This window comes from Urocampus carinirostris, chromosome 4, assembly GCF_059441175.1.
Source record: "Urocampus carinirostris isolate Australia breed hairy pipefish chromosome 4, RoL_Ucar_1.0, whole genome shotgun sequence".
Classification (NCBI taxonomy): domain Eukaryota; kingdom Metazoa; phylum Chordata; class Actinopteri; order Syngnathiformes; family Syngnathidae; genus Urocampus; species Urocampus carinirostris.
The window spans coordinates 46,915,176-46,938,045 of record NC_142352.1 but is presented as its reverse complement, the minus strand read 5'-3'; the positions used below and the strand labels follow the sequence as shown (position 1 = coordinate 46,938,045).

Sequence of the window (22,870 nt, the reverse complement as noted above, 5' to 3'; positions counted from 1 at the left end):
TTCTATTCAGAGCATAATGCACAATACTTTGATAGAAATGAAAATAAAGACAATTAAATTTCAAATCTGTAAAGCAGGGAACCAGCGATAACCAAAACGCAAAGTAGCGAGGGGGTTTCTGTCTTTCTATTAACATTCGAATTCATATCGGCCCAACCAAGAAAATCTCTTGAGAATAAATTTATTGTTCAATATAGGGCAGTAATGGAGTCTCATTACGACATAAAGGCAATTAGGTGGGAGGCAAATGTAATCGACCACCTCTGATCGCACTTGATTACGGCACAAAAGCGACGATTTACACCCGCACGCGACAAAATTCGCATGTCGTTCTTTGCTTGCGTCCAGAACCACCATAAGAGCGCATGAAAGATCACACGTTCCAATGTAGAAGAGCACTCAGCAGTGAAACGTGTAGAATTCACATCAACTTGAAATTCACCTATAAAGATATTAAATACGGAATGTGAGAAACAATGAAAGCTCAGCCCTCACGCAGCTGCTGACATTTTGAAATGTTTCTGAGTTCCGCTGTTATTTACAGAGTGACAATCATAATACCATGTCATATTTTTCTTATGTTAGAATTTGCATTAGGTATTTCTTTCTTACACTTCAGTAATTACTTTCCCAGCTGAAGTTAGTGATCCATGATGTCGGATTTTTTATTAGTTTAATCTCGACATTTATCCAACGCATCTTTCTCGTTATTATGATTTCTTTATTGTTTTTTTCAAAGAATAAATAAACATTGGAAAACCATTTTTTTCATATTTAAAATAGACACATTGACAGTGACAGCCAAATAAATAATTGAAATGCCAGTAGTCCTTCGCATGTACATTTGCAGCCCATCATGACTGTAAACGAAAAGTGACCGTTGCTCACGATAATGTCTGTATTTTTGACAAGCACATATGCTGAGAAAAGTCCGGATAGGAAAATAGAGGAAATATCCTTTGGACATGTTCAAAAAAACACATATCCTTTAATCTTCCTTTGATGCATTTAACAACTTGCTGATTCATGAAAAAATATTCATAGTTCAAAGGCAGCCAAATAAAGCAATTTGGTGCTTTTCAAAAGGAACATTTATTTCATATTTTTTAGCACATGTCCGAAATGAAGAAACATATTTATATTGCATGTTATGGACCATAAGGCGCACAGATCTCGCGCCTTGTCGTGTGGTGCGCCTGTGTATGTGTTGAGTACGGAACTAGAGCCAGCTACAGAGACTGTGCCTTTTAACACAGTGCGCCAACAGTGGGGTACTGTTAGATGGTATCAGAGATCTGGTCAATCGCCTGGACAAAGCATCAACCCAGTGTGAGATAGAAATCAGCACAAAAGAAACAAAAGTAATGATCATCACTCACCCGGGCATACACACATAAATTACTATCAACTACCAATAGCTTGAACCTGTCACCAAATTGTAATATCTTGGAGCTGTCATATAAGATCAAGGGGCAGAACCAGAATCATGGTCAGGAGAACTCAAACCCCAGCCACACTTGCCAGACATCCGGAGAGGCAAGAACATTGCAGTCAATTAAAAAATCAAACTCATCCAAACGCTGGTTACTTACATGTTGATCTAGGCTTGTGAGACATGGACTCTCACAAAACTGGAAAGGAAAATATATGCCATTGAGATGTGATGCTATAGGAAACTTTGAGGCATCAGCTACATAGCCAATGTAACAAACAAAATAGTCCATCACACCAGAAGAGGTTACATTAGACCCTATGAAGGACTGTTGACAAAAACTGCACTGGTATGGTCACATCACAACATCCTCAGTTCTGGCAAATATCATTCTCCAGGGGCAGGAGGTGGGGAAGGCCAAATTGGGCTGACAATATGAGGGAATGGCCACAACCTAAAGACAGGCCAGGAACCGTCAGGAGTGAAGAAAACTGTCCAGAGTGTTTACACAGTAATACCCAGACTATCCAGATGGTTAAGTGATCCATTAACCGTGAATGATTATGAAAAGTAAAAAAAAATGTGTCACAAACTCAACATTAATGGCTGCCTGGGCCATATTTCAGGATTGGCTCTCACACTTGCACCTGAAATGCTCTCATACACAGGAGTGAAAGAAAACACTCGTCAAAAGCTTACACACGTGCTGCTCATATGTTCGTATAAGAAGGTCAAACTTGCTTATTTACAGTACACGACTTATTAACAGTACTGAAATAGTTTCATTACCTATTCCAAAAGCTTACACACGTACTGGTCAAGTGTATTCGCAAACACTGATCAAATTCACTCACACTACTGAAATGGTCTCAACCTTTCATCAATAATGCACAGAGTGACTCTTCTGTCTCTTCTTTTCCTGTGAAAACAGGGCAAATTATCTTCTAATATCAGGTGACTCAATGTGAGGCTTGTAGTAATGTCAGATAAAAAAGCAACAGCTTGAACAATAAGAGGTTCACTTCTGCAATTATGCCGAGAGGTGGCTGAGATGACAGCAGACGCGAAGCGCGCACCCTGGCATCTCTATCTCAAAAAGATATTTGATACCAGGGACACAAAGCAAGCGTGGACTGTGGTCAAATCTCTTTACAGACCACCATTATGAAAAGAACAGCCAAGGCCTTTGGTATTGAATATGCCAGAGTGAGTTGATGCAAGAATGACTAGGTGAGCGTGAGGACTGTACAAGGGCTTCGTAAAAATGCTCGCAGAGTACATGGTGCCCCTCGACAATCACTTGAGTTTCAATTCACAACTGACAAACTCGGCAAAGCTGCTGGTCCTGACATAATTGTCCTAGAGATACTGAACTACTTGGCAGCTGGACCATCCAATGGTGCCCCAAGCCTGGTGCACAGTGCAGATCATCCCATACCACAAAAAGGGTATGGACCCTCAACACATTGGAAGCTACCGCCCAATTACCCTAACTTCCACCATCATCAAAACCTTGGAGAGACTTATTGTTTGTCCAGGTTGGTTAGAGGATCACAAGATTCTCAGACCATGTCAGGCAGATTTCGGTAAGAGTCTGCACCACTGATCAATGTCTACGGTTGTCACAATTTCTCATGGATGGAAGCAACATCTACGTTCCATTCCTGTTTTCTTTGACTTCAGCAAGGCATATGTTGTGCAAGTCTACTCCAGAAGATACTGGCAATTGGAGTACTTCTTCAGTTTGCTGAGTGTATTAAAGCTTGATTCTCACACTGTTGGGCACATGTGTGGGGCAACGTTACCACAGGACGCTGCCAAACTTTCAAAGAAAGCCTCTCCTAACGTTTGGTTCTATCACCACTCCTCATTGCAAATTCCATCAACGACCTGTTTAACTGTTTTGAGACCTCCACCCTTGTTTTTGGCTATGCTGATGACTTGCCGCTGGTCAGTAGAGGCCGTATAATAAGTAAATGGTGGTTAGATTATACTACTGCTGCTGGATCTTAGTGCTGCTTTTGATACTGTGGACTGGTGTCTCAGAAATTGTAATCTGATGTCCTGACTTCCCCTGTTGCGTTCTATAGGGCTCTGTACTAGGCCCCCTTCTTTTTAGTATTCATATGCTTCCTCTTGGTGATTTTATCCGCAAGAATGATGTAAGTTTCCATTGCTATGCAGATGACACTCAACTTTATCTGCCACCTGAAACAACTTCACCATTGAGGTTTAGAAATTTGGAGGCCTGCCTTGCTGCGATAGAAAGATGGATGTCACTTAATTTGTTGCACCTTAACCCAGAAAATAACTAGATGTTGATTGTTGAATCTCAAAAAGTTTTTCCTTTAAGTTGGTTTCAGATCAGGGGATCACGTAATTGTAACCTGTGCAGTCCTTTGAGACATTTGATTAAGAGCTAAATAAATAAATGTGACTTGACCTGACATAACAACGGTTCGCAAAAAATCAAAATAGAGGTCGAAAGTCGCCCTTTTCCCAAGGGATGCTACCAAATGTTCATGGTGGCCAAACATCACCGTCGGTAGCTCCAGACTCAAGGTGAATCCCACTTCTACCTTTCGGGGGGTCCAGTACGTTCAATGGACATATACGTTACATGAGCCAAATCAAGAAGCAGCGCACCAACCTCCTGTGACAACTGACGAACATGTCATGGGGGTGTAGGACATTGGATATGCGGACGATCTACATCACCGCTATCAGATCGCTTGTTGAATATGCAGCTCTGGCATTGGTTCCCTGAACATCCTCCTCCAACATTGATAAATGAGAGAGAGGGCACAGTCAGACGTGGCATGAACTGTGACGGGCCAAATGTGAACGACTCCCTATGAGCTGTCCTCTACAAAGCCCAGCTTCCCCCGACATCCACCCGATTACATTTGGCTAGTCTAAGAAATGCTGACAAATGGTCCCATCTCCTTCTCAGCGATGACAGGAGAGCTCTTTTCAAAACGCACTGTTGAAAACTCTTCAGGCAGAGTGACTGGAGAACTTTCACCACCTTGATACTCTCCAATCTCAACCTCATACCATCAGGCATGGAGACTCTAAATGACCCAACCATTCCCTGGACACCACCTCCTCCTCTCTTCCTATCGATTTTACACCCGTCCAAAAATCTGCATTCATCTCTCAACAACTAGCTGCAGCCACACAAATTATTACGGCGCAAGACCCAATGGACTTGTATAACTTTTCTGATAGCTCCAACCCCTCAACAGTACATAAAATGGAGGTGTAGGAGTAGTGATATTTGGCGGCAACTCTGGCAGGGACCTTTAGCAGCTCCTATCAAGCTGAGAAGACTGCACTGAACACCGCCACCAACTGGCTTGCACAGAATGGCGACTGGTCCTCAGCTTTCATCATTACAAACTGGGAGTCCCTCCTTCAATCCCTTGACAGTCCTAATAACCTATACCAAGGTTCTCCGACCTTTTTCAAGGCAAGAGCTACATTTTGTTACTAATCAGCGCAAAGGGCACCCTCTTCGATATGTATTTATAAAATAACTGCTCATGTTATCACTATGTTGTCACTATGTTATTATTATGTTGCTACCATATTGATGACTGGAAGTAAGGTTGAATAGACTCAGTCAACCCCCTTAACAAACAATTTTACTTGAAAATTTACAATGACACAGCACTGGTGTGGTATTTTTAACATTTGGTCCAGCCACCGTTCTTCCATCAAAGATGGCAACATTTGACAGGGAACTGCGAAGATGATCAGTTCAACCCCTGTGGTGGAGAAGAAGATTTGGCCGAGCACCTCTAGCTTCAGTGCCTCGCATAACAAAACCAGCGCGGACTGGGATTCTCCCTAAGAACCAAGAAGCCTCCAACATAATGTCTGGAGCTACTGAGTATTAACCTCAGCACAAAACATATTTTACACGTGTAATTACACTTGAAATTTAGAAAATGATTTGAACAAATTTTACAGTCAAAGTCATACTGGAAAGGACATCAGCTGATACACGGTTCAGGCCTGAGATTATATTCACCTGCCACTCCCTTGATATTTTTGTTCACACTGAACTTTGGATTCTGGCATATAGTGGAATGTGAAATCTGTATATACATTAAAGCAAGTTAATCGAAACATAAATTGGACACAAGACATCCCAGAGTTTGTTAGTAATTTAAAAATTTTACACTTGGTGTTTAAAACAACATCTGGTTCTTAATGTGCTCCTAATGTGAACTAAAACATCATATCTTGCCTGCCATGTGAAAGAACATTTTATTTTTTCTTAATCAACTCTACTAGGTGCCAAAAATGTAAGCACATTTTTCTAGGTCCACAAACACTGACCTTGGTTTTCCCCAATTCTTTTTGAAGGTGACATTTGGAACACCTACCTCTCAAATAACTTCATGACCACAGGCATAAGTGCAACAGGTCTGTAGTCTTTGAGGCCGACCACTGATGTAATTAAAACATCGGTGATTTGTCTAGATTTGTGGGGACTTATGCCTGAATATTTTCCTATTTCTTGTTTGTTCAGATGGGCCCTTTTTTATGTCTAGATGAGAACTTTGTTGTTTTTAAAGAAAACTGCAAGTCGTGTTGGAGGTCTAAGAGACACTTCCGTGCATCTCGGGACCCGGTACCGCAAGGGCCCACGTTCATGCCACATGCACAATAAAAGAAAAATGTCTGAAAGACAAGTCCCTGTTGCCACGTGCCTCTCTCGACTTATTAACACATCCCTTAGCACATGAGTCAGGAACTTTTGTGCAGTTGTGAAACCACCTGGCTCTTTAGGCGAGTTGGTGGTGAATCGTCTCGGCTGGCCCCGCTCCTGTCTTCGTGCCTGGACTTGCCGGTCGATCCGAGCCGTCAGAGCGATAGCTTCGTCGAGGGTGGTCGGTGGGGCGTGAGATACCAACTCGTCTTTTAAATACTCAGCCAGACTATGGAGGTAAGCGTCGACCAGCGCCTCGGCGTTCCAGAGACTCTGGCTGGCCAGGGTTCGAAAATCTATCGAGTAGTCGGCGACTGTGCCTTTACCCTGGCGGATGTTCAGGAGGGAATCGGATGCATCGGCCGCTGAGGATCCAGTGTCAAAAACCTTTACGATCTCCTGGGCCAAGAGATCGAATGAAGAACATGCCACTGAACCACGCTCGAACTCAGCGGTTCCCCAGAGTCGAGTTCTTCCGGTCATATGATTGATGGTGAACGCCTCTTTTGCCACTTCGGACGCGAAGTTACCAGGTTGTAAATTGAAAAATAGATGACAGTTCACCAGAAATGCATGAATTTGTGCCGGATCTCCACTTAACTTTTCAGGTGCACCCACTCGCGGTTCTGCCGATCCGATGACGTGAGTGGTAGGAAGCGGCATTACCGGCGTCGTCGATCGGGTGCTCAGGGACGGAATGTCGGCAGGCGGAGCTGATGACGTCAGTTGTCTTGACATCTGTTCTGTTAGTCTCGCTACTTGTTGCTGTTGAAGCAGAAGATGTTGTTGCTGATCTAGCAGTTGTTGTTGTGTCTGGACTTGTTGCAGCAGGGCAGTAACGGTACTCGTGTTTTGTTGAAGTGCGCCTTCAGCCCATTGCAAACGCTGCAAGGCGGAGGGAGGCGCCGCGTTACTTGGGTCTCCACTCGGAGAATCGCATGCTGAATCCATATTTTTTAGGTCAGATCGTTCTGTCACAGACCAGAACGGACAAAGGACTCAATTGCATGCGTTTCTCAGATTTTATTGAAAGAAGGTGAGAGTCAGGCTTGCTTGATTGCTTGATCCAAAGACTGGCGGAGAGCGGGATTGAGCAAGGCGGGGGTGACACTTCCGTGTTGGAAGAAGGCAGGCTGGAATGGCACGTCCAGGGCTGGAGATCAGAGGCCATGTTAAGTTCGTAATAGTAGTCGTAGGCAGGCGGCAGGCAAAACAGGCGTAGTCAGGTTCGGAAACGGGTCAAAAAACGGGAATCAGGCAGGAAACAGGTTTTAACAGGGATGAAGTCGGACGGGAACGCTCACCGAGTGAAATACAACAGCTCGCAACGATCTGACAAAGTTTGAACTGAAGTCGGGGCTAAAGAAGGGTGTGGCCACCAATCAGCTTGTGGCGCCAATCAAGCTGTCACAAGTGTTCCAAATAGGGCAATTATGACATATGGAAAATCAAAACATTAAAACATATTTTTTATTTTATACTATCTAATCATTTTTTAATGATTGATTGTCATATTTTAAATCTTTTTAAAATGTTTCAAAATAATAACATTAATATAATATTCATTTTAGCAACATTGAACAGCTGCTTTCCCATTAACAGTAGAATAGTGTTTTAATGTGTCTGAACCCATGAATGTTAATCAGGGATGTGTAAGTACTAAAGGCCGATACCAGATAGAGGTTTTAAGGTATTGCCATTCAGCATGTTATTCTTGGCTTTCTGTAAGAATTATACCCCACCCCATTTCTGACACAGCGCCTGTAAACAGAAAAGGAGAGATGACTACGAGAAAGTGATTTGGTCCAACCACACCCAGACCCTAGCTCCGGCAGCCCCCAGGTAAATTCAGATTGAGACCCCTGAGTGTTTGTAATTGTAAAATATCTGTATATGTCACTAAATTGACAAGTCCCCATAACCATCCCAAACATGGTAGATTAAAAGTTAAGGGTGGGCGAAGTGATTCAATTATTAATATTATCAATACCAATGGTTAGGGCTAGCATTAGTACTTGTAAGATCAATACTATTGTCCTGAGATTGATACTTAAACCCCTCCACCAATTTCCTAAAAGCGCAATGTTTAAATGTATATAGTGCTGTCATTCTCTCTCACACCCAGTGTCTCTGGCCACTCTCTAAATTCTTGCATATTTGTGTGACTGATAGACACACCTTTAACACTCTTCTTTTCTGGCCCTGCTCTTGCTTCTGTCCTGTGAGGCAGAAGACAGAACCAAATCCATGCATAAATCCCTACCAGAAGCAAAATATATCAATAGAAAATGGGGAGAGCAGCTTTTTTTTTAATCAAAAACCGAATAGAACCTTTTGTGTGGTAAAGTGATCTGCTACTGTGGCGAATTTACACAAACACATGAAAAAGTTCACCCTACAGAGGGCAGTGGGCTGCAACAGAAAATGTAAGCATGTTATTGTTCCTGAACAAAAAGTTGTTGTCACTATGGCAACAGAGCCAAAAAAGTATGTTCCTTACATTCCTGTTTGATTGTATTTAATATTTTTTGCAATAAAAGGTACAGTTGACATTCTTGCCATTATTTGAAAATCTTCAATATATCGAGCGTGCTTGAATTTAAAAAGAATCTGGAACACAAGTAGAGCTTAGTGATGCAAGACCAAGCCAAGATCTGAATTCAGAAACTGCAGACCATCAAAAAGAAATGTTTAACACATACAGTAATCCCTAGTTACTTCGCCTTTCGGTTATCGCTGGTTCACTGCTTTGCAGATTTCAGATTAAAGTGTCTTCATTGTCATTGATATCAGCATATCGGGAATAGCATATCGGGAATATATATATATGTATATATATATATATATATATATATATATATATATATATATATATATGTATATATATATATATATATATATATATATATATATATATATATATATATATATATATATATATATATATATATATATATATATATATATATATATATATACTGTATATACAGTGGGACCTCAGTTATCGCGGTTAATGGGGACCAAAACCACTCGCGATAAGTGAAAATCAGCGAAGTAGCGGCGCACCTTCAAAGAAAAAATATTTTATTTTTTAGACCCGGTTGATGGGGAACAAAACCACCTGCAAAAAGTGAAAATCTGTGAAGTAGCGACGACCCTTCAAAAAGAAAAAGAAAAAAAATATATATACATATGTATTTATATATATATATATATATATATATATATATATATATATATATATATATATATATATATATACATATATATCTATCTATATATATATATATATATATATATATATATATATATATATATATATATATATATATATATATATATATATATATATATATATATATGTATGTATGTATATATATATTTATTTATTTTTTATTTATTCTTTTTAATTATTATTTTTTAGACCCGGTTAATGGGGACCAAAACCACCAGCTAAAAGTAAAAATCTGCAAAGTAGCTACGCCCCTTAAAAATTGTTTTTAACCATTACAGACCACGAAGCTCTGAAGCCGCGAACGGCGAACCGCGAAGTAGCGAGGTCCCACTGTATACATATATATATATATATATATATATATATATATATATATATATATATATATATATCCAAGGCCTGTCTAGATAGCACTTGTTAAACAAGCTACCGGCGCCCCCATGGTAATAATCATTGGCCTGGCTCAATTTGAGGAACCTCGATGCTACCGTGCAGCTATCCATCTGCTCTCTAAATTGCTTTCTTACGCTGAAAAGAAAAGCCCTCTAATTTTGCATGATAACATTAAAAACCATTATTCAGCTGCAATTTAGAGTTTTGTTTTTATTTGTAAACCTAAAGTTGTTATTTTGTTGTAGTCGTATACTCTCAGTTGGTAAGAATGTCCTCTTGAGGTAAGTTTGACCCTTGGGAGCTTTTATGAAGATGCCACGCTACTTTGCAGATTTCCACACTTGACTGAGGGTTCTGGTCCCCATTAACTGCGATAACTGAGGGATTACTGAATTGGTTGGTTATCACTCAAATCAGTCAATTTAAAACTTGTCCTCTGAACTCAAAGAGGATGTCAGCATATGACTTTGATTTACAGAAATAAGGATATTTTGTTGGAATTATTCTTTAGGGTTCAAGTTGTTTTTCAGGCACAAGCAGTTTAACATTCAGGACCACGACATTAGCGGCATTGTGAGAACACGTTTTCTTTGGGCAACTAGTAACTAATGCATGCATGTGTGTGTTAGAGAGAGCATGAAAGAGCTATGCTCACACAGGCGAGATGTATAAATTTTTTAGCCACAACCAAGACTTCATTGATTTTTAAATATGTCCTCACGGGCCCGGTTTACTTTGATGTGGCGCTGGTTGTGCCCACAATGCAACAGTAGTCAGCCAAGATGGAGAGGAAATTATTGAAACGGACACATGAAAAAAAAACTCACTCATTCACAGGCATTTGTTCCTAGGAATGTTACTTTCCAATAAAATGTTTGTGTTGTATCATGCTAAACTAAAATACTTGTTTGAAGTCAACATTAAAGGAGTGCCAAAAATCACAAGCATGATTAGAAATGAGACTCAGGGTGACCGCAAAGCACAATTTTTCTTCTATTTTTTACGCCCTGCCTTTCACATTGCTTTTGTAATTTTGGGTACCTGTAGAAGCAAGATGGCGGGTGATTAGGTCATCTCCCTCTATGTCACTGGTTCTCAACTGATCCTACTTGAGAAACTCCCATTCCACCTTGATGACAAGATGCGGCACAAATCCAAAAATAATTCCCACTTCTGAAATGAAAGGATTATGCTGTTTGAGCAGAGATAGAATATCCATTATCTGCACCGCTTACCCTCAGTTGGGTCGCTGGGGTGCTGGAGCCCATGCCAGCTATCTTCAGGCAGTGGGCGCCGCCGTGCTGCCCTTACTTATTTTCATAAATATAAATAAATAAATAAATATATATATATATATATATATATATATATATATATATATATATCTCATCTCATCTCATTAGCCGTACCGCTTATCCTCATTAGGGTCGCGGGGGGGGCTGGAGCCCATCCCAGCCATCTCCGGGCAGTAGGCAGGGGACACCCAGAACTGGTTGCCAGCCAATCGCAGGGCACACAGGGACAGACAACTCATTCGCTCATTCACACCTATGGACAATTTGGACCGGCCAATTCACCTGAAATGCATGTTTTTGGAATGTGGGAGGAAACCGGAGTGCCCGGAGGAAACCCACGCAAGCACGGGGAGAACATACAAACTCCGCACAGGAAGTCTGGAGCTGGATTTGAACCCACGACAGGTTCCCATGACATGAACTGTGCCGCACAAGCGCTAGCCACCGCGCCGCCGTGCTGCCCTTTATATATATATATATATATATATAGAGAGAGAGAGAGAGAGAGAGAGAGAGAGAGAGAGAGAGAGAGAGAGAGAGAGAGAGAGAGAGAGAGAGAGAGAGAGAGAGAGAGAGAGAGAGAGAGAGAGAGAGAGAGAGAGAGAGAGAGAGAGAGAGAGAGAGAGAGAAATGTGCAGGTGTATTCCAGAGATTTTCAACCACTATGCCGCGACACACTAGTGTGCCGTGAGAGATCGTCAGGTGTGCCGTGAGAAATTATCCAATGTCACTTTTTAAAATCTAAAATTTTATAAAACATTTATGAAACTTTTTCTGCAAATATGATGTCATTGTCAAGTGTCTGTGCTGTAAAAACCGGGGGTATTATAAATTATATTGTAATTAAACATACTGTGCTGCAGTGGTTAGCGCTTGTGCGACACAGTTCATGTCATGGGAACCTGTCGTGGGTTCAAATCCAGCTCCAGACTTCCTGTGCGGAGTTTGTATGTTCTCCCCGTGCTTGCGTGGGTTTCCTCCGGGCACTCCGGTTTCCTCCCACGTTCCAAAAACATGCATTTCAGGTGAATTGGCCGGTCCAAATTGTCCATAGGTGTGAATGAGCGAATGAGCTGTCTGTCCCTGTGTCCCCTGCGATTGGCTGGCAACCAGTTCAGGGTGTCCCCTGCCCACTGCCCGGAGATGGCTGGGATGGGCTCCAGCCCCCCCGCGACCCTAATGAGGATAAGCGGTACGGCTGATGAGATGAGAGATGAGATAAACATACTGTTCAATGTCATTTTATCACATTATTGGTTAGTGGTGTGCCACATATTTTTTCCAATGTAAAAAAAACATGCCCTGGCTCAAAAAAGGTTGAAATACACTGGTGTATACTATTGATTTTTATATATCTTTATATATTTGTGTTTAGGGTATTACGTCACTGTATGTAACTGCAGGTGTATAACAAACAACGGTCCTTAGCCTGTATTGAAAAAAAAAAAAAAAACGCATGACCTACTTCAGCTTCAAAAATAGTTGGCAATCAATGTCCGATTCAAATGTAGATTGTCACATAGGTTAGCCAATTAAATTCCCAATGTAATTTTATGGGCTATATTGAAATCAGAGCCAAAAAAAAGTGTGTTTATGCAACCCGGGATCCATTTTTATGCATGATTATCACGTCCAAGTGTGCACAATCATGGATTGACTTTTGGAAAGACACACACTTACAACTCTTTCACAATGTCTAAAAATTGACGAAAGTAAAATACACGGTTGGAAAAATGTTTAGGGCTGTGAACTGGTAGTCGCCAAATGGCAAACTGAAATAAACCCTTTGAAATAAATTTGGAAAAATGTGTAAAATACAACATTTTGTTTTTCAGATTGTGATTTCAAATTTGAACTCCAGCTAAGATGCCCATACTACAGTCTTTCGCCGGCATCCATCTATCCGTTATCTGCACCGCTCATCCTCAGTAGGGCTGCTGGAGCCGATCCCAGCTACATTCGGGCAGTGGGCTAGGGACACCCTGGACTGGATGCCAGCCAGTTGTAGGGCACACAGGGACAGACAACTCACTCGCTCATTCACAAATGGGAACAATTTGGGCCGACCAATTAATCTGACATGCATATTTTTGGAATAAGGGAGGAAACTGGAGTACTGAAGCACGCAAGCACAGGGAGAACATGCAAACTCCGCACAGGAAGGCTAATAGCTGGATTTGAACCCATGACTTCAGAACAATGCCACGGTCGTGCTAACCTCTTGCAGGGATTTGATTGCAAAAAAAAAAGAAAAAAAATCAGGCGAGAAAAAAAGCCTTCTGTTACTGTATGTTCCAACTCAAGTGTTAGTAGCACTTGCAGTGATTATCAGTTTGGGGAAAAATCTCAGACTGTGACCTTTCAACGGAGACCAAAACCGGACATATTCTCCAATTGGTTCAAGGACAGCATTCCATTTACTTTTGGTACATCTTGGATTGGGACTTAGGGAAAATTCTACAGGAACGTTAAAGGGGTTTAAACTAGATTTTGAAATAGAATCGTTTATCATTTTATGTTTTATTTCTCATCTCATTAGCAAGCAAGGCAGTCAATTTCATCAAGGCAGGAGAGAAACCTAGGGCTTGTGCACAGACAACATCAAGACTCCTCCACATTGCCTCTGATTGGCAGTTGCAGGTCAACCTTGGGAGACAACTAAGGTTTCCCCAGCACATATCAGCAACATCGTTCCGACCAGACATGATAATCACCTCTGAGACTTAAAAACGCCTGATCATGCTGGAACTCACAGTCCCGTGGGAAAAGCGCATTGGGGAAGCCAATGAAAGGAAACACGCAAAGTACCAGGAGTTGAGCCAATAGAGGTCGGCTGCAGAGGTTTTGCTGGACGATCCTACTGCAAAGTCCTGGGACGGTTGGGTGTGACAGGGGCAGCCAAGAAGGAAGCTATTAAATCTGCTAGTGAAGCTGCAGAAAAAGCCACCAGGTGGCTTTGGCTCAAAAGGGCAGATCCGTAGACTGCTACTGGGACGCAAGTTGAGGCCTGATCAAGCTCGGCTGGGTCACCTGGGGGAGAGTGTCTGATGTTGCGAGACTCGAAACACTCAATGAACCCAGGATACATCACTGAGGATGTGTCCCAGTTGCATCCATGAGATATTTCTTTCAAGTATTTTTGACTCCTTTATTCTTAAAATGTTTTTTTTATTTTCAGTGGACCAGATGACTGTATTTCAAATGAATGACAGTATGTTTTTTTTCCTACAAAGTCATTCATCACCTGCCTTTTTCATATTGTTCTTTTACTTTACACTTTCAGTCACGCTGTGGAAATCCTTCACCAGCTTAATGATTAGTCATGTCCACACAGGCCCAGTGAAGCTTGCAACACAGCATGTGTGAGATGTTCTACAGCTGCTCCTGAACTCGCTGACGTTGCCCAAAGCAGAGTTACCACCTTGTTTTTGCCATCAGTGCCTGTGGAGAGAACTCTGCCAAGCTAGTACTGACTCAGCACCACTGCCGCCTAATAGCAGTGTTGGGTGCATTTCAGGGAGAAACAGGAATTAGTAACAGTTACTCATTACTTCATTTAAAAAGTATTTTTGTTACACCCCAAGTTTCTGTCAACCAAAACATACTCTGGAAGCAATGGTTTGGTCCCAGCAGTCCCTCTCTTCTCCAAAAGATAGCCGCATTACTCAATTTTCCAGCACCCCTCACCTTTCCTCTTCCCAGGTGTTTAAAAATGTAGCCACCTTTACTATAAATACTGCGGGCTCCCCCCTCACGTGTTTGAGTCGTTTTAATTCCTGAAGTCTTTCACCCGCCAGTTTTTCCTACCATGACCTTTCTTTTCAATTCCCTTCTAGCTCCAAGTCTACCCACTCCAAGACATGCCACTCCAACCCACTACTCCAGTTCCCTCATCGTCCTATGAACATTCACTCAAGCCATTTTTCTTAAAGGTACTCCCAAATCTGCTCTCAATATTTTTCTTCTCCCCCATACCTCCTCTCTAGTTATCCTCGCAAGCCTTTCTCTCAAGATCCTGCCCTCAGCCAGTAAAGTTTCTTTGTTGCTGTAGAAAAAAGTAATGAACAACTAACCCAAAGGTATCACCACAAACATCACCATCAACCATCAAGGGCTCAAACCTGTCATCAAATTTAAATATCTTGGAGCTGTCATATCTAAAAAGGGGTCAGAACCAGAAATCATGGCCAGGATAGTTAAAAACCATCTGGAGGGACAAAAACATTGCAGTGAAATCAAAGATCAGAATCATGGAATCATGGAGATGTGATGCTACAGGAAACTTCTGGGCATGAGCTACAAAGCCAGTGTGACAAGCAAAACAAGCAAAAGACCATCAGAGGACACAATGGATTCTACCAAAATCTGCTGTCAACTGTGCGCAGACCAAAACTGAAGGGCTTTGGTCACATCACAGGATCATCAGGACTGGCCAATATTACTCTCCAGGGAATAGTTCAAGGCGGGAAGAAGGGGAAGACCGAAAAATAATTCGGCCGACATTATCAAGGAATAGACCGGTACAAACTTTTCCACGACACAAAACAGGGCAGTAACTGTCAGCAGTGGAGAAAGCTGTCAAGACTTGCATTCCCAGTGGTGCCCCGAATATCCAAGCGGTTATAGGATCCGTGAACTGTGTTATTCACATTAAGGCAGACCCCAAAACTGCCTATAAATAGGCACACAATATGAGAAATAAAAGGAAATGTGTACACCTGCTTGTGGAAGCAGGTAATCCTTTATATTTCTTGACTGGTTCAGTACTCTTTCACTGTAAAGTCTGTGCTTTACCCCCCTCCCTACGCGCTGCTTACTATTAGTTACATGACCAAATATGTGCATATAAACTGACACGGAGCGTGATCAGAGATCAGAACAAGTCGGGTAGCCGGGACGAGCGGGAAGTCAGGGATGGATACTGGAAACAGAATCGGGCAGGTTACGGGTAGCCGGGACAGGAGAACGGAGCTTGGATCGTGGATCAATACAGGAAACAGAATGAGGATACGGGTAGCCGGGACAGGAAAATGGCGCTTGGATCGGGGATCGATACAGGAAACAGGTCCGGATCAAAACGGGAGCCAGAGTCAAAAGAGGTTTGCAGATGGACTGACCAGGAGTAAATGAGAATGACGTGTTTAAAGAGGAATAGAACTAATTAGGGAACGAGTGGCATCTGGGGCTAAACGAGTGAGCGCAGGTTAGAGCAATTGGCCAATTATGACAGACCCTTAATGCGAGTATAAATGGTAGGGAGAATTTCAGAATATCTGTAGGGAGAAATTACGCACCCTTGTACTTTGTGCTTGAGACGGGGCCATAGTTACTGTATTTAGTTCTATTTTTTAGGTAGATATAAACACCCTTACACCTCTACAAAATGATATTAGCGTTGTATCATTACCAAATTGTGGGTTGTATGGTTCGCAAGGAGCGAAGAAGGAACAATCTAAAACAGAAGACTTTGTAAAAGACTTTTGAAAAGTAGAGTAGGAACGCGCCATATTGTAACAGCTGGGTTACAAAATATCATTAAAAATGTGTTACAAAACGTATTCCAAGAAAAGGAGTAATGCATTCCTTTTTAACACATTACTCCCAAACCATCACCTATTGGTAGCAGCTGTAATTGGACATTACGGATCTCTCAAGGACTGGTGACTAAGTTGCCAAGCTTATGCGAAATAAGGGGGATGAGCAAAGATGTGCAGGAATCTATATAGAGCTGCTTTAATTACAATGATCCAATTAGACAGGAGGAGACTGAAGCTCAATTAATGACCTGACATTTGCAAATGCAGGAAGCAGGCGCCTCTGTATGTGAATATCACACCGGAATTGAACTATGTGGGGGATAAATGAGGAATAATTAGCCACAGGTAGCTCATAGGAGGGAGAGCAGAAATCACCACATGCATTAGAAGAAGCAACCGTGGTATTATTTTTTTTTTTTTTATTATTATTGTTATTAGCATTATTATTATTATTATTATTATTATTATTATTATTATTATAAGGGATAGATACACTTCAATAATGCATTCTACTCCATTGGTGGATAATCTTAAAGGGACAATGGGTAACTGCCTGTCCCATCCTGTCCGGTATCGACACCATCTGTCCGATATCTACACGGGCAATTGGTATCGATCTCGTCAGCCTCTGGCTTTCTATCATTTCACGCCAGACTGCTCCCTAACGTGCATGACTCCCCATTTCCTGCAAAATAAAAGGCCTGTGTGAGAAACGTCACGCGTTTGGGCCCTGATCCTGTTCTGGTTCCTGACAGATTCTAAAAGCAGCCATCCTTGTGCCTGAGCAACAAAACATAAATAGTATTCCCAAGTGTCATTCAGTATATATTTAGGGGCCGGTCACACAGACATTTGCGGCTGAATCACGGCCAGAAATTTCTGCCTTTGAGGCGGACGCCATTGGACGCATTAAGATCGTCATTCAGACGAGAAACAGCGGTGCTTAACACGCAGTCGGAAATTCGCGCGCGGGTGGCAGCACGAAATTATTTAGCGCTGCTCAATTCTTCAGAGCGCGGGCACACAGCCTTTTACGAGCGTTTTGAGGCTGAACCACGGCCAGAAATTTCTAACCGTGAAGCAGATGCTGTTGAGCGCTGTTGGACGTTTTGAGACCGCCATATAGACGAGATAGAGCAATGCTTTACTCGCGGTCGGAAATTTTCACGTGGTTGGCCGCGTTCAAAACTTTTGAGCTGCTCAAAAGTTTGAGCACGTGTTAAACCGCGTGCCGCACACGTGGTCAACACGAGGTAATGACGCAGAAATGACGCGGAACGACGTGCTCTGGCCGCGGCCAGAGCGTGGTTACACATTTTGGTTTGAACAAATTTATTGACACTAATAACAGAAAAAACAATCATGACAATCTCAACAGCAATTAAGCACATTCACAATATTATATTTCAATATGACTTTTTTAACAGCAAGCACAATGTGAGGTTTGAACAACCCTTCTCGAAAATCTTAATAGCAATCAAGCATATTCACAATTTCATTATATAACATCTTTGTTAGTGTCAATAGATCCGTCCAGGCCAAAGTCGATTATTTTTGGTCTGTGGCTTGAACAAATTTATTGACACTAAAAACAGAAAACAATCATGACAATCTCAACAGCAATTAAGCACATTCACAATATTATATTCCAATATTACGTTTTTAACAGCAAACACAAAGTGAGGTTTGAACAAACCTTCTCGAAAATCTTATTAGCAATCAAGCATATTCACAATTTCATTATATAACATCTTTGTTAGTGTCAATAGATCCGTCCAGGCCAAAGTCGATTGTCCTCGGTCTGAACAAATCCACCGACACCAACAGCAGCAAAACAAACACGACAATCTCAACAGCCATCAAGCATATTCACAATTTTTTTATATCTGACAATATGACGTGACGATATGACGTTTTAACATTTTTTCCTGACATTTTCAACATCAATTAAACAATTTCAGAGTTATTTTCTTTTAACAGTAGTTAACCAGCGTGTAAAAGGCAATATGGGTAGGACGGGAAATTTCAGCGGGTAATCGTGGGTGGAGCATGGTAATAGCATGTTCTGCGCCTGTATCGCGGTGTTATTACGTGAAATTAGCGTGTTACGCGTGTGACAGTCAAACGCCTTTCTCCGCGTATAAACAGCGCGAATGCCGAGCACACGTCATTTGTGCTCGTGACGTCAAGGGGGTGAACATGGATCCCCGTCACCGTAGTTTCTCTTCATTTCGAATAAATCTTTCGGTGCATTCGCAGCAAGACTTTAAATCTGGGACTTTAGTTTGGCCTTTTAGGCCGAGAGTAGCAAGGCTTTGATGCTAGGTCCTTAGCTTGGCCTTTTGGCCGTACCTCTTGCCATGATCTTGGATTTTTGCATTTCGGAGATAGAATAAGAGCTTGCTCTGTCCACTCCACGCATCGGCCCGTTATTGCAGTACCTCCGGGAACGGTGCATTAGCAATGATCGCAGCAAGGCTTTAACGCTACGACCTTAGCTTGGCCTTTTGGCTGAGAGTAAGAGTCCCGGCTCCTAGGCTTTGTAGCGTATTATGAACTGACCGATAACGGATAATGGATAATGAATAACGAAGATAGAACAATAACCCTTAAAAACCCCAAAAACCCCGTAAGAGTCCCGGTTCCTAAGCTTTGTAGCGTATTATGAACTGATCGATAATGGATAATGAATGAAGAAGATAGAACAATCTCCCCTAACACCCCCCCCGTCAGCGTAGTGTTCTCGTCTTAATCCATATTTAATTCTAGGCATTTCTTCTCAGAATAACAAATTAAAATTGGTGCCATAACTTGAAATCTTGATCTTTACGGGACTGTGTCTTGTGCGGTTAAGATTGCTACAGCTCGGTGCCGTGATTTGCATACCCTCGCTAATACAACTACCTTTACCTCGTTTTATCTCACTTTTAAGTAATGTAATGGCGTACATATAACTAAAACCACATCGTCTTGCATTTGTTGGAAATGTAATGCAACTTAATCCATTCCGTCTTTGTTTTCGTTGTGAACGTAATCGAACAGTAATGCACACCGTATATAAAATCCTCCCCCCCTCGCGTGAACGCGCATTCTGCGGCACTTCCAACGAAAGTGATCGTATTCTATATAAAACGCTTATTAAAACTATAAAGCGAGGTAATTATAACAATTGGGAGATCCTAGTCTATATAACGCGTTTATTTAAACAATAAAGTGCGATCGTATTCTACAAAACGCGTTTGTTAACGCGGATGAAAAAGTCACGCGGGGGGGTGGGGCGGTGTGGTTGTTGCGTAGGAGTCGGATTTGGGCACAACACCGGCTCGGGAGCTTTTATACCCGTGGTCCACACGAGAAAATGACGCGATGAGGATGCGGGACAGTCGCCGGCGTCTTTTTTCCGGCCATACCACAGATGAACAGCGGGTTGGCCAAATTTGCGCATTTTCCATCCCGGGCAACCACGGGCAAAAAAAAACCGCAAAATTTTAGCCGTGATTCAGCCGCAAACGGCTGTGTGACCGGCCCCTTACTGACAGAAAATCTGCAATCACTTCATAAAAACCGCTACTTTGTTACTAAAAATGATAACAATGAACTCTTACCTGTTTAATGTGACCTCTGTGTTGAACTTGGCAGTGCAGCGTTAAATTGTTACGCTGCTGCTTTAAAAGGGCCAAAACTTGCGCTTCGCTGGGGTTAAATAGGAAAGGCGGGAGAGAGGATACAAGCCAAGGAGCTGATTTTCCTCTCGTCTCACAGTCGTAGTATTGGTAACACCCAGAGTTGAAATGTTCTTATTATTTTACACATTTTTTGCAGCATTGGAAAACATTAGTTTGTGCCATTGTTGCCCCTATGCAGATATCATATTAAAAGAACAATATATATCCCTCATCCATTTTTTTTTCAATTTTTAAACATTTTTGGGAAAGTGCCAGGGAGACACTACAACGCTTAAGAGCCGCATGCGCCTCCTGAGCCGCGGATTGCCTACCCCGGGGTTAGAAATTGACTACGGATTTGCCAGGGGCATGATGACCAGTTTAATCAGCGTTTCTATATTTAAACCTGAAAAGAAGCATGGGGTTATTCGATTTAAACGCTTACATGAAATTGGGAGTTTATCCGTGTTATCCCAAACTTGCCACGAGCTCATCCCTGTTTCGCTTTCAAAAAAAAAATCCCCTCGATCTGCCATATCTCAGAATGCCTTCGCTGACCGAGGCCCAATCCATTTCCTCAGGCCTCTGCACCCCCTAGTAATCTTTCTTGCCTTCTTTAGCTCACCCCAATCTTGACGTTCCTCCTCGCCTGTGCCTATTTTCCCAGTTCTTGTTTTTCGGAACGCCGGTGAGGTATTGTCCTTGCCCGGATTTTGATGACGCCTCTAAATCACGGCAGGTTTGCGCTGTCTTCTAGTAGGTTCCCCGCTCGTTGGTGTATTGCGGGCTTTGAGCCCAGTGGCGTTCACTCGGGTTTGTTTACTGGGGGCTTTTTTTTGCAGCTGTGAGCACTCAAGTCCTGAGATTCTTGTCAACATGCAACAAAGGAGTTAAATGTAAAGTATTGTATGCCGGACAGAACCTGGACATGGGGAAAAAAATCAGCAAGGGACTGTTTAGAGCAGGGGATTCCAATGTGGTACCAGCAGGCACCAGATTGGCCCTTAAAGACGGGTGAGGTGCACGCTGGCCTGTTCTGAAAATAGCTCACAAGGGCTGGTTAATTGTGATTTTTGTTTGATTTGTTAAAGGAGTCTTTTTAACCCTATTTTTAAATATCAACCCAGTAATAACATAGTAACGACATGATAAGTTGTTATTTTATAGATTCAAATAAATAAATTCCACTTCATGGGCTTAATGAACAAAAAAAAAATCTAAAATATTTTTTCAGCAATTAATTAACAGAAAAGAACTAGATGTATTAAACAAATGTATTTATTCATCATTTTATTGATTTATGTTATAGGAAACACAACAAACTAAATTCCATTGCATGAGTTTTATAATGTGTGTGAGCAAATAATGTGCAGTTATTTCTTTAGCTAGTTATCTGACTACCTTTTTAGCTAGCTATCTTACCACTGTTTTAGCTATTTAGCAACCTATCCAGCTAGCGTTTTACATTTTTTTGGATATTATCTCGCTTACATTTTACGTCGTTTGCTAGTTATTAAGCTAAATCTTGGTCTCCTTTCTAGCTAGCTATTTAGCTTTCTTTAACTGTCTTTTTAGTTGTCTTTTTAGTCTTTTAGCTAGCTATCTAGCTCCCTTTTAGTTTTTTCTGGCGGTTTACCTTTCTGGATAAGTATCAAGCTACCTTTTTAGCTAATTAGCAAGCCATTTAGCTAAGTTTCTATTTGCTAGATGCATATCAAACTGGATGCCCCTTGCGCTAATTACTAACAAAAAGTAGCTCCCCTGTCCTAACCCAAAAAGGTTCAGTTCTGATGTCGGATGCTTTGTCCATTACACCAATGGACTGCGGCGACTAACACGAATATCACCTAGGAGCCAGCAATGTGATCAGTATTCCGTGGAAGCGTTTTTTGAGTCCTTGAGGAGGCTGAACTCTCTCCAACACTCTCGACAACTGTCTGTTCTTTTAATTGGAGCTGGGTTGTTGGGGGCCGGACCGACAACTCTCCACGACCCCAAGGGAATCTAGCCAAACCAGCAAATCAATAGTTTCAGTTCAGAATGTTAAAGCACTATGATGGAAGCGTAAGACTTAAGATTATTCTGCTCTTCTTGTTTTACTTATTTGTTGCTAAGGAGCAGTGTTGGACACGCTAGTTTAAAAAAAGTAATTAGTTATAGTCACTGGCTACTTTTTCAAAAAGTAACTGAATTTGTAACTAATTCACTCTATAGTAAAAATAATTAGTTACAGGGGAAAGTCACTATTTTCATTATTTTAAAAAGAAGTTGTTGTGCGTAAAATAATTTAAAATTTTCTGAGCAGCATTCGAGTTAGTTGAGTAGAGAAGAACAGACATAGAGTATGTCACAAAAGTGTGTACACCATTCACAATTCTGCAGAGATTTCATAAAAATGTTTAATTAAACATCACTGAAGAAACATCGCTTCAACACAATGAAATGTAGTCTGCAGAAAGGTGAGCGTTGTACTTAGTTTTGTGACATACTGTACCTTTTCATATTTAATGCACCTCACCAGCAACATATTTATCCCACACTTGAAGTGCATCAACAATAAATACACACATGATAAAATAACAACCAGTTTAAA

The 22,870-nt window shown here is 41.6% G+C and overlaps 1 long non-coding RNA gene and 1 pseudogene across 2 annotated transcripts in view; both read left to right on the top strand.

The window, feature by feature from the left end:
• The window catches only part of LOC148368018 (uncharacterized), a 532,004-nt gene that overhangs the window by 87,143 nt on the left and 421,991 nt on the right, over positions 1–22,870 (top strand). The gene's annotated exons all lie outside the window — the stretch shown is intronic.
• LOC148368033 (U2 spliceosomal RNA) lies at positions 18,942–19,075 on the top strand (annotated as a pseudogene).